Raw genomic sequence first — 19419 nt, 5'->3', positions numbered from 1 at the left:
TATTTACACCCAAACTTTGGTCTAGACCGGTAGAATAAAACGATACCAGTGATTACAATGTCGCTTTATATAATAGATTTTTTTTGTGCAGTCATCCATAATGTTCCATTAAGCCAAGCTAATGTGTTGGCGGTTTGCGGAATGGAGGTCAGATACGTCAAGCTGGCAAACTTCCAAGTTCGGTTAAAAAGCAAATCCTGGAGAAAGACAATTTACTTATGCCATCCGTTTGGGCTTTGAAACGGTTCGAGTAACGAATGGATTAAGTAAGCTACTTGGATGTCTGAAATGGTAGACCGTGCTAGTATTTTACAAGTGGTGGGGTGAATCGGGTCGGCAGGGTACCACGCGATCACTAATTATGTTATCGCTTGTACAGTTATACTATGTTTGGATGTTTCCTGGCTTGGTGGATCAGTAAATAAATTAAATACAAATATCTCTTAAGTATCCTGGTTGAGAGTTTTGATGTTATTACGATGTGTAATACTTTTTATTATACAAATGTTTATGTACGAAGTTGGCTACATAAGAAATCATATCAACATATATTCATTCAAGTAGACATTTACCGTGCGTTCGAATGGACAATCGGCTTAGAATGAGGATTCTCGTCAAAGATCCGACGTGGAACTTTTTTGATGAGTTTTTTATTTAATATAATTTTCGATAATAAAAATAAAACAAATGAAGAATTAATATATACCATATTTATTCTTCATAGTAGAGGTTATATTCTAAACATCAACTAATTAACCAATCGTATGAAAGATAGATGAGTGTGACAAGTTGAAAGGATCGTTGGTTGACGTCACTGAAAATATCCTTTAAAAATTTGCATTTAATAAATTTGTTTCCAAGTAATGCTTATGTAATTCGACCTCAAAAATATTTATAGGTATAAATATTATCTAAATGTAAACTTAACATGAGAACATTATTAAAGAAAAAAATTGAAATCATGAGTAGTAAGTACTATAAGTGCTTTTATCAAATTTTATTATTAATGTCTTTGAAAAGTTTTCCAAGAACTCAAATGAATTCAATCAAACAAAGTAGCAATTCACTGGTAAATAGCGAAGAAATAAAGTAAAAACTGCACATTGTTAGAGCCAACTTTAAAATTCATTAGCAAACCAAAGTAAGTCTGGATTCTTCTAGATGTTTATTACATCTGCAGCAGAGGCAAGAAAACTATACGTTTTCTGCAAGTTTGGCGCAATAATTAATTCATACGCTACTGCTACGCCAACTTGAATTTAACTACAACGTTTTTTAGAATTACGTGAAATTTTCATGTAAACAAAGCCTTATTTTTTCATTCACCTTTTCAAACGAAAACACTAATTAGAAACGCTCTTTTGAACGTTTTATTAAAAATCTACAAAATGTAAATCTCTGCTGCTTTTAACGAATTAAATATCCATAAATACTCTTAGCTTCAATGACCGTGTCATTGGTAAAATAAAAATAAAGTCTAACCAAAATCTGCAGGTAGAAAGTTAGTTGTAGGCAAGCGTGTCTGGGTATATCATCACATTTTTACCACTGAACAACTCGACTTAGTATCATTGTTTTCTCGTCGATGGTTCTGCACATGACGTCATAGTTCCCAAGTTTGGTGAAGCATTGGCAAAGCGTTGGTGACCACTTACAAACGGGCCATTAGCCAGTTGGTCTTTCTATTATAAATGAAAAACAAAATGAAATAAATAATCACATAAAAACATTGGGAGTTGAACCACCAACAAAGGAACGAAATTAATATTTTTCCTCATTATCAAGACATTGTAAAGAAACAAGTTACGTTATTAGTGTAAAAGGAATAATCTTTCAGTTTCAACGTGTCTGTTAATTCATTGAAAGAAAAATTCTATTTTTTTCGTAACGAGCTCATTGTATCAACGTATTATGTAATATTTTCTTGTTTGTAAAAGTTGCCCCTGGCTCGAGCGATCCAGAGGTGTCGCAGGCTGTTAATTATAACCGTATTTATAAATTTAAGGGCCACAATGGCCGCGCAACTTTTTCATATTAATTAAAAAGTCAGTGAGTGTCAGCACCTCGAGAACTAGCCCGGTATCCGCTCCACATCTGTGAAGTCCGAACTTTAATACGTTTCGTAACTTCCCAAATATTTCACTGTTTTACCCACTCAAGACAAATTGCTTTGGCCGTTTTAGGGCTTTTTTTCAAGTCGTAATTTCACCATTCGTTGCCTCGCTTCGAGGAAACTGGTTTAAAGACTGCAGCTAAGTAGGTTATGCTAAACTTTGCAACTTTTGCTCTTGAATTTATTTTCAATGGAATAAAAGAATATAATTTATTTTAGTAAATTATATTAATTTACACATTCTGTGTACGATTTTATCGTCCTACATATAACCAGGCGTAATACATAACAGAGACGATGAAGACTTTTTTAAGTTTTAGTACTTATATTGAGATATAGTATAAAACGAAATCTTAGCAGTTTGCTTGTCAAAGAAAGTACGTTCACACAGAAACTTGCTACTCAACATTCTTCTTCATCGGTACAGTTTTTCATCTAAATCATTCGCTATAAAAGCCGTTCGCCTTTACGTACTCCATACGGAACGCTCCTTTACACAACAAGTGCAGATTTTTTTTTATCTAGTATTTAATTTCAAATTTTTATGATGACTTTAAATAATATAACACATATTTATTTAAATAGTTTCGTATGGATCAATGAGTACGAGTAAACAGCTTGATTCTTATTTTATCGATAATCATTACCGGAATTATTTAAAAAAACTCAATCAATAGATATGTCATACACATCATTTTTTCTTCTCCAATTAAAAACAATTAAATAAAGTAATAAAAATAACTATCCCAATTACCCTCTTAATTTGTTCTTATAACGTTTTTTTTCCAAAGCTATTTTATTAGCCTGTACAGGACGAGACGTTGTGCTAAACGAACCTATAAAACTTTATTTGTCAACGAAATATATCTCTCTTTAGGTTGGCTTATATGGAGTTTTTTTGCATTAATAGACTTATAGAATACATTTTAATCTATTTTTCTTATTATTATAATATTGCACAAATCTTCAATAAAAAATTAGACTGTAGTCGCTCTAAATTCAATTTAATTATTAAAATTTACAAATTATCGTTGGTAACGAATAACAAAATTTACATACATAATTCAAAAACTTTACTCACGCTATAGAAACTTTGGTAGGTTTGTCGGTTACGAAGTTTTGTTCGTTCTCAATTCGTGCAGAACGAACGTTTCTCATACATACGACCGCGTTACATCTCATACTCAAACTGATAAGCTTGTAAGGATGGTCTGATGATAATAAAAATAAATTGTTCATTTCATGAAAGTGAATATATATATATTTTGGGTTAATTAATACACATTTAGTAGATTTTATTCAAAATTAAAAATTCAAAAAATTCAGTATCGCATGGTCGCAATGTAACTGCGTAAGATCCATTTTCATCTTGTGACGTGACAAAGACTCTCTTATCTCATATTCATAGTTTTATTAATAATAACTATTAAATAAAACAAAAGACCAACGATTTTCCGTTTATTATGTAACGGTATTAGAATTATAGTTTGTAATCTAGGTTTCAGTTTTGTTTTTGTTGCGAAAAGTTTTAAATGTCTACTACAGAAGACTCTATTGAAGTAGGGTTCTATGATATTTTTGAATATGCTGAACGTATGGATTAATAAATAATTTAACTTCGTAACACGTAAAACTTTCGTAACACAAATAGCTACCAACCTAACGCTTAATAAATTCGAATTTTGAATTTCGATTTCTTTCAGCCATGAATTTAATTCGAGTGCTGCACGTAAAGAGGCTGTATGTAAAGATAAGTTTAAATTTAAAATTAATAATTTAAAGTAATTATTAATGAGAGTTAAAGAGCAGGATCAATGTATTTACGTGCTTTACGAGGCACGGTACACACTTACAATTTCCAGTCTCCAGAGTTGCTATTATACTGGCGAAGCAGTGCTGCAGCCAATATCGTAAGATGCCTTCGTAATGTTATTAAAGAGTATACCGTATACGTACGTAGATACTTGTGCGACTAAACTAATACGAATGTAACTTTATCGATCGAACTAGAACAACCCGCTCATTCAATTTCGTTTCAATTTCGATGTCAAATAACAATTCGTAGAATGTATTGATATATTCATATACGGTGCGGTCTGCTCGCTTGTCACCCAATTTATAGAAATACAAATAATGTGTGTGTGTGTGTGTGTAATACAAAAAGTCATCGTTTATATTTGAAAACTTGCTCTATCGTTTATTGGCACACAAAAACAATTTAATTGTTTTATTGTTTCGATAAAAACTAACCTACTCGTATATAAATAGATTTTAAATTTATTGACGAAGTCAGTTTTTAGTGTATAATGTGTATTCACATATTTCAGTCCTTTTTGCCAGTTGCAATATTCATAAAGAAAATAAGATTTATTTTTTGAAAATTTCCATCGACAATTTATAAGGTTAATTTAAATACGAAGCTTTAGAATGTATATTCTACTGTAATTGCCAAGAATCTGAATAACATAAACAAAAACGAGTACCTCGTTTTTGTTTTTGTTTATAGTTTCGAATAAGTAGGATGACTGCGTTTTTGCTCACACTTAGGCACTATAAGTTCTCATCTATTGGCTAATTCTTGGCTAATTTCCATTGAGAATATAACAGAAGCTAGTTAAAGAAAAACATTATATTTCATTCATTACCTAACAATAAACAAACCGTCGGTTTTATTAACATTGGCTTAGCATTCAGGTTTAAATATATGACTAAATATTACCTTCTAATACAATGTTGAGGAACAGTTTTGACGTATTTCACAGCTACTTACAAATATAAGCCCTCAATAACTTAACAGTAAAAGGAATATTTTGAGATATGAAAGTAGCAGGTTCGGTATGACCCATGGGATCAATTGGGACCCATAAGTAGTTTAAGCTTCATGCTTTACTTGTCAGGGGTAACAAGTATACATATAGGGATTGGGAAGGGAGAAAGTATCCTTTATTTTTAATAAGTAATTAACGAGCGTGTGACATAAGACTTTTCGCGTCAGAGAGATTAAGTTACGTTACAGATAAAACGTTGCGTCTAAAATAAGATATGTAATATATATTTCTAGGTCATACCAAGAAATATTTCATTGCGCCCAGACCAAAGTCAAAATTGAAAGGAAAATGTTGCGAAAATTTTTAGGTATTGTAAAGAGTAAAGTATGTTAAAAGTCCCTGAATATATTAAATATCCAATATCCGAATTTCAGATAATTCACTATACTTTAAATTCGACGTTTAAAGGTAACACCGTCAAGGACGTTACTGCTAACAGAATCGTTATCCACTTTATGCAATGCCGATCTGAAAACATATCCTTCGATAAATTCAACAAATAATTCCCGTACTTACTTCTACCATATAACGTTTTCTAGTATTTCTGCTCTATTACTTCTCAATAAGGTTAAAAATCGTCTGACAAGAAAGCTTAGCGTGCGGCGGAACAACGCACGTATGGAGTGTCGGGTCAGTAGTTTACGATAATTCGGGATGTTCTCGCTGCGAGTCGATTGTCGATAGTCGATACAGCGCGTAGCTCGTTATCGTAGCTAGATATTTTGAGTAATTGGATATTTAATATATATTCAGAACAATTGCTCTGAAGCGCTTTAAAGCTGCTAACTTTGCTTGTTATCAATTCAAAATGAACTACTAAATATATGTTACTAAACGAGTAACGACGATAAGTCTCTCGTAGATGATTATTTGTATCTCTAAGTTTCATTGAACTATTTAAAATTTAATAATAATCATGCAACTCAAACATCAACATAATTCATATTATTACTTTATTCTGACAGACTCTTTTTAAACTATGTTGTGTCCGTCCTTGATATATTGAATTATAAACGCAAATTAAGCGACATAAAAAATAAAAGATTTGAACTCGCGCTGAATTTGAATCTCCTGTGAAGTCCACTTGTTCTATCTGGTTATACCTGTTATCTTTTTATAAATATCCAAAGTATTATTTTTTTTTTTTTATAAAAAAATAAAAGTTAGTATTAAATATTATTATCCAAAGACGTGTCTCAAATTTTCATAACAATGAAAATACCTGACGCTACCTGAATTGCATTCTTTTATAGAATTTTAATTTTTTTTATCTATTTCATCGTGGATTTTTAAAATAATTTATATAAAATAAACAAATTAATTTAATTTTGTAAAAAACAGGAAGGTTTTTCTGGCTTTTGTGTGTCAAAAATACATACAAACGATTTATTTCTAATGCCCGCTCGCCGGAAGAGCGGCGAAAAGGTGAGGACATCGTGCAATGGGGAGCGGGAATACGTTCTAACAGATAAAGTAAATTAAAGGAATATCAATATAAATACACGAATAAAATATTGAGAGAAAAACTGTATTATTCAGATTCGACTTTAAAACTCGCGTATTGCTGTTTAGAAAATGTTTTATGTACATATGTGTGTTGATAAAATTTTAGCCTAATATTTTTAGCTATTAATAATTTAACGGTTAAGCTGAGTCCAAGGAGATAATTAAAATTTAGGGCGTGTAATATCTTACGCTTAATTGCACGCCAACCCAAAACATTTGCAAAATACAACAAAATAAAAGATACAAAAGTGATCCTTATCGCTAAGGAGCGATCTCTTCCGTGTGATGTTCTCTGATATCTGTGTAATCATCTCCGTTGATTACTATTCCGGTTTCACTTAAGTTATCTATCGAGCAGTGCTCATAATGTTTCGGTTCTCAGTATAATGGGTCTGATTCCGATGTCATTTCATCGCATCCGTTTTACGAGTGGTAATAATATTACATGGACTCAATAGAAAAAGCAATACCGCAATTAATATTTTTACTCAAAGCTATCTTTGTATATAGATAGATAGATGTGTCCGAAAAACGCTTCAGCGTCGGCATTCCGCGCCATCTTGCGCGAACGAGGCCTGTCGCTCCGGAAGCAGGCCTAAGCGCGGCACATCCGCAGCGGCTGCGAACAATGACCCGCGGATGTCGGATACGCATTAACGGTAATAGAGTTATTGCGGAACCCCGCATTGTGTTTGTACAGCATTATGTGGACGTGCAGTTTGATGGTTCTACTGTCTACGTACTATCTACATATAATGTTGATATCGTACAGGTTATAATGATTATGACTAGTTCCTACTTGCTTGGTACTGAGGTAATTTAACAAGGATAGATTCGTCTCAAATAGCTCATTGGATAAACACAACATTGTATTTCTTGATATAACTTTGTTGTTTAAGATAACGTAACGCCTACGAACTTATAGGACTCCTTTGGAAATTTAATTGTAGTACGTTTTTATTAAAGTAAGCAGTTTATAGTAAAGTAACCTGGTAAATGAAAGCCTGTTAATGTCCCACTGCTGGGCTAGGTTTGTATATTCATTTTTAAGGAGATGGTTAGGAGCACCACCACGCTGCTCCAATATGATTAGGTTGATATACAAGTGGCAGAATATTATTGAAATTAAATACATGCAGACAACGATGTATTCCTTCAGGTCCAAGTACGAGAAAAAAATATATATTTAAATCCAGGTAGGGTTTGAACCATCATTTCTAAACACTAGGCTATCTCGGCACTAAGCAGGTTTAGCATTATTAAAATTATTAATGTAACCACCCTTTCGGATTATACATACGAATGCAGATTATACCGAAAATAACTTACAGGTAATTCAATAGATACTATTTTACATCTATTGACTAGGTAATAGTATTATTATAGCTGTAAATTTAAATTTACTGGCCAAGATAATACCACATATCGTGGTAGCTTTACCTAATAGAGTTTGTTAAAAGACGTTTCAAAAACCTACAAATATACCATAACATATACCATAAAGTATATTTTGATTTAGATTTTTTTGATACCAATGTTGTAATATCGGTAACTTATGTTATATGCTTATGTTTCTGATCTATAGCTTAATTTAAATAAAAAAAAAAATTACTCTGCCATTTGTTTGTAGAATGAAGTTGTCAAAAATTTGAAGCGATCCCTTCCAGGCATTTCCGCGTTCAATCAAAAATTGCAAATTGTCATAATCACGTGAAAAAAACCGTTGTGTTTTTGTCGATTTCTCGCTGATGTATTTTCGATGTCGAAGTGATAAAATTATTTAGAACGAGAATTGAAGTTTGAAAATTATTTTAACTTTTTCTTCGCATGGAATTCATCTTTTACTCCAACGAGCTATCGATAGCATTTAAAAAAAAATAGAATATCGATATTTATTTTTGTTTCAGACAATCAAATGATATAGATATAATATACTGCGCAGAACAACTTATACTTTTAATAATATAAATTTAAACTGCAGAAAACGTATAACAATACTTTCGTCACAAAATAGTCTTTAATCCAACTCAAACAAAAGAATAACACCAAATAATTAAAAATGGCTCACACAGCTTTGTACTCTAATTGTTTCGAGAATTTTGTTTCGGGAGCTCTGACCGTCACGAACGTTGACAGGCGAAATGTGAGCAAATCTTAGGACTGTTCCTCACTGGTAGCACTACACTCTACACTGCAATGTTGAAGTCTAATTTTAAAATTACTCTATAGTACCGCCTTACTGACTGACGAGCATTCGCCTGTGGTGTAACAATCTAAGATTCTTCTACAATCGAGACAGTTGTTTTTACTCTGTTATGCTTGATTCTTCCTGCTCTTATGTAATGTTACAAATTGTACAGTTTATCCACTGTAATGCTCAGTAATCCTCACTCACTCGTGTAATGTTTGAATCTGCACTGTTACAATACAAATGAATGCTTCCAGTGAGAGATTGCCTTTAGACTCCGTTAAGTTCTACCGTTTTTAAAAATAAATTGTTGGTAGTCTAGCTGCTTTCGAGGGGTAAATTAACACATATTATTTCTTAAATAAAGTTGACCTAATTTCAAATTAAATTATAAAAAGTTCAATAAATAAAAATTGCCAGCTCTCTGTCCACTGAAACAACCGGCTACTAAAACTTCCTTGCTAACATTTAAGTGCATTCACGTCGAAAAACAAAGTGGAGTGTTAAAAAAAAAACGCCCGACAGATCCATAAATAGTGCTTAAAGCAAATAAAACAATACACTAATAAAAAATTCACAATCTACGAGAGAACTCTATAGCGCGTTTTTAAAGGATCGAATGTTCGTTTATTTTATTTTTATCGGCATCAATCTAGTTCGTATTTCATGAAACTATTCGATCGGCTTAGTTGGAAAAATTCGGTTGTATAAAGTGAAGTTATCCGTATCAAAACGCGACCAGCGATGATGTCTGGTTCACCACGCAGATTGGACTGTCGATATAATTGAAATACATACAAAATCTCTAGATATTTGTGTGTTATACTGATAGCAATTAAATAACTAACCTTAATTGGCGATAGGACATTGTGCAAGCCCGATTGGGCAGGTATCGCCCACTCATCAGGTACTCTACCGGCAAACATTAATATTTACTAGTATTGTGTTGCGGTTTGAGTGGAGTGTACCAGAAGTATAGGCAGAATATTTGAGGTTTCTAGTTAGGTGGCGCATTGGTGATGTAAAGTATGGTTAACATTTCTTACAGCGTCAATGTCTCTGGGTGGCGGGGAATAAGGTGACAAGCCTGCATATGTCTACCTATAAATAGATTTTCTCACGATGTTTTTCTTCACCGCCGAGCACGAGATGAATTATAAACACATATTGAGCACATGAAAATTAAGTGGTGCTTGCCTGGGCTTGAAACCGCAATCATCGGCTAAGATGCACGCGTTCTAAGCACTAAGCCATTTCGGCTCAAATGATTTGAAATATTTGCAACATATTCTTAACATAACAATTATTTAACATAATATATAATAACAAAATATTATAGTACGTCACTAACAAAAGAGTTCATAGTCTGGTGCTTAGACGCTATGAATTCTAACTAAATATTACAAGTTCAACCAAAGGCAAACATGAATTAATTTCCATGGTCTAATTTGAAGACGAGGTATTAGCACAATTGTGGGACATTGTGTTTGTTTATTCACAAGATCAAAATAGCATGCAAACACGAAAAGTTTGGGTAAACATTTAACAGGGAGTGTCCGACTCCACAAATTCAATAAATCATTCCTAAGACAGACAAAAGCAAACATCTTTGAAACAATACTTTTGAGTTTTTTACCAATTACTTACAATGAAATCTACATTACGAACTAACGGTAGATGTAAGTTTAATATAATCTTGTAAAATTAATGATTGATAGATTCAAAGTTTTTGTAAGTGCGTTGAGGAAAAAGCAATTAAATAACGCAAATTTGTTGATTTCTTATTTAAAAAAAAAGCGATATAATTTATATAAGAATAATTTTACCTTTCCAAGTAGTCTAATACCAAGCAGCAATGCTTAGTACTGTTTTGTTCCGGTTTGAAGATTGAGTGAGCTATAACAATCACAAGTAACCTAAAGTCACATTGGCACAGAGGCACATTGGCATTGAGAATAGTTAAAATTTCCCACACAAATGTCTTTTGTCTGAGGTGACCACTTACTATAAGTTAAAAGTCCTATATATTTCAAATAAAATAGTAAATAAGTTCTAACAATGTTGTGGCCACAGTTTCTCATTATACTTTCATGTTACATACATTTTAATTTAGTGGGGCATCAAGGAGGGTTTCGGAGAAATATTCTAGTATTTTCTATATAGTACTTTAGTTAATTGAAATGATCAGACTGAGCCGTAAGTTTAATTAGCAAGGCGACGTAATCACACGGGGATTAAATATAACACGGAGTATGAGAAATTTCACACAGATCTATTCCAATACATTTCTAGAACACTTGCAGTGTAAATGCAATATAACTAACCGGTTAGTACGGTTAGTAGGTACTCTTATTTCTTAATTTTTCTATAATTTTACATGCATTCAATCAGTTATACTAAAGTCAAATGACATTGATTCGTGCCCGTTTGAAGGATAAGTGAGACAGAGAATTATACCGTCTCTATTGTTAACCCATGTGACATAAATCTTAGTGATCTAAGTAGTCCATGTATAGAGGCATCATTGACCACATATTTCGAAAGATCTATTTACACGTCCGTCTATTACAGCTATAAATTAAATAAAAAAAAATATTTCTAGTATATTGTGTCGGTTAACTAAAAAATATCATTGAATCGTTTTTATAAATTTTATTAAAATCCCTACAAAGCCGTAGATATGGATTAAACTTTTTTTTTATGATCTTGTCTGACTTGTTTTAAATCGATGTATGAAAATACTGAATTATTATAAAAATAATACACTGGATCGAAATTTCAAAGACAGTTTTAATAAAATTTCGTAGTTCATCGGTTATTATTATCAAACTACAAAACATTTTTGAATTATTCACAATATTTCTTAATTATCTCATAAAAATAAACATAATTACATCACAGTGTTTGCTGCTTAATATTATTAAAATCAGGAGAGTCTCCGAAATAAGTAAAGCAAATATTCTGATTGGTGCTGAAAAATTAACTCGGTTTAATTTTCTCGAATTGAGAATCACCGTGAAATATATTTTGAGCCAATTCCGCGAATATTCAGAGATGAACGTTATTGATTCATTTCGAAATTTGAATTGCCGGCATCTATTGGTAACTTAAGTGTTACGAAGCAATAGCGAATAATTTAATATTTGTTGTTATTTTACATGTGTAAAATAATAATTATTATGGCAATGATTGCATTACTACTCATAGTAGAAATAGGATTATACAAAACATTACAATCAACACTAATATTATGAACTCTTGAAATTATCGGTAGGCGGACGAGCAAATAGGCCACTTGGTGGTAAGTGGTCACCACCGCCCATAGACAATGGCGTTGTAAGAAATATTAACCATTCCTTATGTCACCAATGCTCCACCAGCCTTAGGAATCAAGATGTTACGTCCCTTGTGCCTATAGTTACACTGGCTCACTCATCCTTCAACCCGGAATACAACAATACTGTACAAACTCGTTTCGTACCTGACATCTTACGACTAATCAATAAAGTGCTAGCGACCATTAGTTTTATTACATATTACCAAAGTCCAGATAATAAAATAAAAACAAACAGGCAGTAAATAAAAGTAAAAAATTATGTCACTTTTGCCTGTTGTTACACTGGCTTACTTACCCTACAAACCGGAAAACAACAATACTAAGTTGTTTTGCGGTACAATATCCGATGAGTGGGTGGTACTTACGCAGACGGACTTGTAATACCTACCACCAAGTAAGAATAAATTGCATTTTTCATATAAAGTTTTATCTAAGGAATATTCGATATTATTTTTATTTTTGTTTATTTATACACTTGTATATGGTTTTTCCTAATTTTGAACAATATAATTTTTTGTTTGGGAACTTTTGATTAAAATCTACGTGTTTTATCAACAATACCATCGCACTTGAATTGAATAAATATATTTTATTAAATCGAAGCCATTTAGAAAAAAGTGCAGATAGCACAGAGATTCACTATTTAGCACAGATAGTTTACCTGAACGGTGCCTTTGTGCTTAGACAATGGAGTTGGGATTATTGCACTGAATACAACGCCCGTTGTTCCAGAAATGGGTCGAAGTCTTGCTTGGAATTTAGTCGCCTTTAAAAACACTTTCGTGATTTTGCTTTTCCTATATTGTTTCTTAGTATTATAACATTTAACATGTTATATAATTTTACAATATTAAGCGCATCGAATCCTAACTGATAAATAAAATTGAAATTGAGTTTGTTTCTCTTTAACATATCATCTCAAATAATTTTTATCTTTTTTAAATTTTGATATTTGGTGCCCATGGTGAGTGAGGTTATGTAGACCGATGTTGTCATAGGCGGACGAAGCCGCCAAACACCAATAGAAAAAATTTAAAGTATTTAATAATATATTTACATTCATCTTTCATTTCATCGTGATTTCGTGAAAAAGGACGGAAGTATGTAACGGGAACCGCGCTCTATTTGATTCAACCAATGAGCGCGCGTTTTGCTACTGTTGACTATTATATGGTGTCAAACAAATTTCCAAGAGGATATCATGTTGACGTTACTTATAATTACAAGGTGTCAGATGCTGTCACTACTGTACGGCTCACTCATTTGATTATATCACACTTACCAATACGTCGTACAACATTGACAAGCGTACACAACTTTAACAAAAATACATGTAAAGAGAACACCAAGAGTTTATTTTAAGCCACAAAAAAGTACGTCTTAGTTCAAATCTAAGATATAAAAGGAAAGGCGATGGACATGGAGCGCGCCAGACCTAATAGTAAAGTAATAAAAACGAATACGAATTAAATGGACGTGTAGCTACAGTAGACATGAAGGAAAAGGCACAAAATACTGAGAAGATATTATTATGCATTAATATAAAGCAAATATTATAAATGCGTCAGAAGAAGCGTCGAGACATAACTTGTATTTAAATCTATTTCAAGAAGAAAACGGTACATAATTATCTTCACTAATTTAGTTAATTAAAATTCAGGAATAACAACGTAGCAATAACGTTAATACCTAAAGTAATAAACCTAGATAACAGATACTTATTGAAAATATCACATGTATAGAAATAATCTACATTTTAATACTTGACAAATTTAGAATATGGTCCCATTGGAATTGTATTCATTAAATGAGCATTTATTTTCGATTTTTCTAATTCGATCAAAGATAAAAGCAATGCAGAAATAAAGAAGGTACGATTATAAACGTCCGGCCAATTACATGTAGGTACGTTGTAGGTAGGTATGACCGGTATATTAAAGAATTATCGTATCATGTGTGCATATAATGTTATTAACTTTGATTATTTAAACTACGAAACTGTCGCTGACTTACATCATTCTCACTATGCAATATATTTATAACCTGATTTTTCAATTTACAAATGACAAAACTTTTGTATGTTGTATTTATTTTCATAATTATACTACTTCGTATTTGATTATTTTATCCGTTCATAAATTCATTCTCCTCTCAGTACCTCAAAGACTGGCTGGGAAGTAGATTTTTTATTTAATTAAGTTTATATTCTGTATGATAATTAATTGTGTGCAATGAAGAGACAACAATGAGCCGTAACTAATTAATACATTTGTATTTATTGGTTTTATTTAGTATTTTCATCGAGATTATTTTTCAATTGCAATATAGGAAAGTATCTTTGAAAGATTGCAATTGAATTCGATTGCGCTTCAAGCGATTGAGCAAGCGACGTAACTGAATACATATTAAAAATGAAGCTGATTGAGATTACGATAACATACATATATATACATAAACAGCCTGTAAATTTCCCACTGCTGAGCTAAGGCCTGCTCTCCCTTTGAGGAGAAGGTATGGACCATATTCCACCACGCTGTTCCAATGCGGGTTGTTGGAATACACATGTGGCAGTATTTCGTTGAAATTAGACACATGCAGGTTTCCTCACGATGTTTTTCTTTACCGCCGAGAACGAGATGAATTATAAACACAAATTAAGCACATGAAAATTCAATGGTGTCTGCCTGGGCTTGAAAGCGAAATCATCGGTTAAGATGCACGCGTTCTAACCACTGGGCCATCTCGGCTTATTATTACGATAACACTTATATCATAATATGATAAAGGAATGAAAAATATAACGTCCCTGTTCCTCGAACCCACATAATTTATAACATATGACGGTCAAGTTGCGATGAGCGATTAACGTCTGAAGCTACGAATTCAACTGAAAACGAATTAATTCAGCTTAAAGGGCCTCGTCCAATTGGAATACCGTGAGTGTGGAACTGAGCTTTAGCGAGGCGTTACTACCTAACCGATATTATTAATATCTTTAATCACACATGTCACACATATTAAATAAAATATATCCTGATCTACTGTGTCATATAAGATATAAGATATCAAATTTAGGAAGTTGTTTTTTATTTTAAAAAAATTAGTGTAATTCATTTAAAAAAATAATTATTTTCATATAACGCTTTACTTTTATTTTACATACAACAATAATATTTGAATGATTTCGTACAAAAACTCCCACACGAGAACATTTCCCCTTGTTTATAATGTATAATCCTGAAATCAGTAGAACGTGAAAATTTTCTATAACACACGAATGGCCAACAAAAAAACGTGTCCGAATGAGAATCACAACAGGATTACACAACAAAGACTTGATAGACAGCGCGTTGAAGATCCCGTTTGGTATAAAATGAGAGATCGCAAACAATATTTCAAGCAATAACAAAGGCCCCCTGGCCTTTGGCTGAATCATAGCGAAAATTGAAAGCGCCACGCTGAATGAAGATTCGGTCGTACGCCTCGTGCGTGAGAGAGTGGCTGTATGACTGACGCTTATGAGACAACTTTGGAAACGTTTTGTTAAAATGAGAACCGTGATGGAAGTTTTATTATTAAAAATGCTCACAGTTTTGCACGACTTGAATAAGCTATTTGAATTTGAGTTAACGTGCGTGTAAAAGTTACTAGAAACTCTTTATGACCTCTTGTATTCAAAGGATAACATGAACAACATCAAGGAAGATATCATATGGCCTTTATAAATTATTGATATTGATTGAGTAACTAGATTACTGTCTTCTTATTAAGAACAGGGTAAGATACTATTGAAGGTAAGCTTCGTGAACTTTTTTACTTGTGCAGAAGTATATATATTTTTTTTAATAAATCTTGGACTACATCACATACGTTACTCTGATCACAATGTAAGTAGCTAAAGCACTTGTGTTATGGAATATCAGAAGTAATGGCAGTACCACAAACACCCAGACCCAAGTCAACATAGAAGACTGATTAACTTTTTCTACATCGACTCGGCCGAGAATCGAACCGAGGATCTCGGAGTGGCGTACCCATGAAAACCGGTGTACACACTACTCGACCGTAGGTCGAATATCATTATTCCTTTCATTGGCAACTTATTCAAGTTACGTAGGTATGAAATTCAATTAAAATATTAAGTACTAAATTTATTTTATTTATTATGTATCAGCTGTTTCATAATTAATCTTACGTTCTTTACTCGCGTGCCACATTTGACTGTGTAATCGGTGATACGGTATATATATATATATATATATTTATTTGAGACCGATTGGAATGGTTTTATATAGTATTGAAATTACTGAATTGTATAGCCAATAAAATATTCAATACGTAATTGTTAGCGTTTACGTGTTATTTGAACAGATCATATTAAAGACATATTATATATTATTATGTTTGAAACATATATTATTAACCGTATCGCAATATATTAGGTATACAGCAAAATAAGATCGGTGTATTTTTTTAACTATATCGTAAAATAATTTGATTATCTGTCGCCATAAATTTTGATATTGAATTTGTTTTTATGAACCCTGTGATCTAATAAGTATTAATTTTTAATTTTATTTTTAACCAAAAACATATGCAAAAATTTTGTACTGACAAATTTCGAGGAGAAGCATTTCAGCTTACCCTTGCGTTAAGGGGCCAACCTATTACTTAACTTACTTAGTAAATATTAATGCAACTGTATTTTATTTATGATAAATCGAAAACCGAAAGCTTTTGAGTTCCCGTTGCTTCGTCGCAAGAATATACGAATAGCGGAATTACATCCTACATGCGATGCGAGGGCAACTATAAACATAACTCGAGCGCACGAAACACCGTCGGTGCACCGATTTGAATCAACAACCTACAGTTAAAATTTACACGTTCTATTCATTAGTTCGTCTCGAATCTTAAAACAAATAATTTCATTCATTTATTTATATTATTCATCGCAACTTCAATTGCTAAGAGCAGATCGGGTATGGGTTAGATCATTTAACACTTTAAATTTCCATTGCTTACTAAGATACGGTCTGTAAATATTACAATGCTAGGTATAGTCCTTCTCTTTTCTGGCTTGCTTCAGAGCGGGTTGTTGGTTAAACGTGTTGCAGACTCGTGAAGATTTTCTTGTAATGTTTTCATCGCTGAGAATTATAAACAGAAACGCGTGAAGATTACTTCTCTGAAGCATTAGATACCAATAATAGTAACGATACTGACACCGTAATTTCGTCTTCCTATAGATTGCCTTTCTTGGACTTGCTCAAATATTCAACGCAGGTAAGCTTGGTCAATATATGATATTAAGGTGTGGATTTATTATAAATAAATCACAACATATTGCCTGTTATACGAGGTAGCCTATATTTTTCTTTTGTCGGTAGCCTCATACAAGTAACTATAATAGAACACAAATGTGTGCGTAAACGAACGTCTCTCTTAAATTAAATCAAATCAAATATTGATTGAAGTACTTAAAATTTTTATATGATTACATAAAATATAAAGCTATTACTGTTTCGGAATAGAGATAATATAAATAAGATCCACACTTGTCCATATGTAAACTTTTCCAAGTTTACATATGGAATGGCATAAAAGATTACATTTTAGCATTTTTTTCTTTTTTCTAAATTTGAAACGATTTGTATAGTTGTATTTTGTTTCAACAAACTCAACGTACATAACATACGGTGTATTGATTTGTTATTTATTCTGAAAATGGTAAGAACAGAAAAGTATTTAAGTGATTCAAAGCATAGTACGAGACTCAGCAATCTAGTTTCGCGGATCGTTGTTCGCAATAAAACGAACGTCTTCGGAGGCGTGAATTCGCACACTTTTCCAAAGAAAAAAGAATATATATTCGCTTATTCGAGGCGTTTTCCTCACATGCAAATTATTATTATTGTGCGAGCTTCGGTATTAACGGGGTTTTATTGCGAGAGACCTTTTTCCTTTTCTTGGACGTGGGAGGGTTTTTGCAGAGTCTAGAAATCTATCGATTGTCGCCTTATAATCATTTGATATCCATCGAGATTTACTTGTCAGAATGGATTTATTTGACGCTCGGGGGGCCTTATTTATCTACTTTATTGTACGTAGCTTTTAACTAATATATATGTTATTTTTTATATTTTGTTTGCATTTCTAAAACTATAATAATTTGTCATGCCTGCATAACTACATAGTATAGAACAAAGTCGCTTCCCGCTGTCGGTCTAACACTGTGTATTCTTAGATTTTTGAAACTACCCAAAGGATTTTAATGCGTTTTTTTTTTAAATATTTAGACTATTTCTATATAGAATAGAAATATTGATAATTTTAGAGGTCTCTAATGAGATGTAAACAAACACATTTTCTTGTGCTTACATTGCAAACGCTGACTGAATCCAACGACATAGACAAAAATAATGTACTACAGTATTGTACACCTTAAAAATAACTAAGAAGCGATTTTAAGCAATACACTATTAATCCTTATAAAACTAATAAAAAAAGTTTAAAAAACGTTTTAAAATTTGTAATTGGATCAATGTTATTGAAATGCTCGTGTGCTGCGTAAGTGTTTATTTAGTCTGTGTTTTCGTGTTACATATTATGTTTAACCTATTTTAATATACTCAAAATCAAATAAGCGACTGATTTGTTTTATATTCAATTCAATAAAAGGACGTTTATAGTATCGAAAGAACGAATTGCACGCAGATATTTTTTTTACTTCGAAATAGCATTTTCCGTTACATTTCCGCACGAGCGCTCGTCTTACAAAGTTTCGAATGTCGCTATAAACAAGCCGGGCTATGTTTTGTTACAAGTGCAGTAATCCTCGCAACACTAGTCGCAGCCTCGTGAGCCTTAAATCCAGTAGACATAATTAGCGCACGTCGCGCGTCACGCCCGTGTTTATGATCGCGCATCCTTGCATTTTGCATGCATTGTCGTGTGGGGCAAAACACAAGAGCTCGTTGTTCAACGTTATTGTAAATATATATTTTTATTAGTGTATAGCTTAGCTTGGGGTCCAAGTTGATGATGGTGTTAATTAAGTAACTGTTTTATTAAGCTACGAATAAAATTATATAAGCATTACTACATAAAAAATATGAAAGGTAATTTTAACATTAATCATTGACAGCCATAATTATACGTAGAACAATATGAGATTTAATATAAACAAGGTTTTGCTTGTCCGGACTTGATGCTGCGATATTTGGTTACCATAAAGTGGATCTATGAACTGTGACAGCATGGCACTCATTAATAAATTAGTATTAAGAGTACTGACATAATTATCAGAACGAAACAATATTATTTTTAGCGTTGAAACCGTTTCACAGACAACAGCTTCAAAACATCCTACATTCTTTGGCAAATCCCAAAATCCAGTGTAAACGGAATGAGCGCACGTTACACTTTATAATCTGATTTATGTTCA

The 19419-nt window shown here is 32.5% G+C and overlaps 1 protein-coding gene across 1 annotated transcript in view; it reads left to right on the top strand.

Moving 5' to 3' along the window:
- LOC125077380 (nephrin) overlaps positions 1 to 19419 on the top strand; it is a 393621-nt gene that overhangs the window by 170978 nt on the left and 203224 nt on the right. The gene's annotated exons all lie outside the window — the stretch shown is intronic.

Source organism: Vanessa atalanta, chromosome 3, assembly GCF_905147765.1.
Source record: "Vanessa atalanta chromosome 3, ilVanAtal1.2, whole genome shotgun sequence".
NCBI lineage: Eukaryota > Metazoa > Arthropoda > Insecta > Lepidoptera > Nymphalidae > Vanessa > Vanessa atalanta.
Note: the sequence above shows the minus strand (reverse complement) of the source record. Positions and strands in the feature narration are given on the sequence as shown.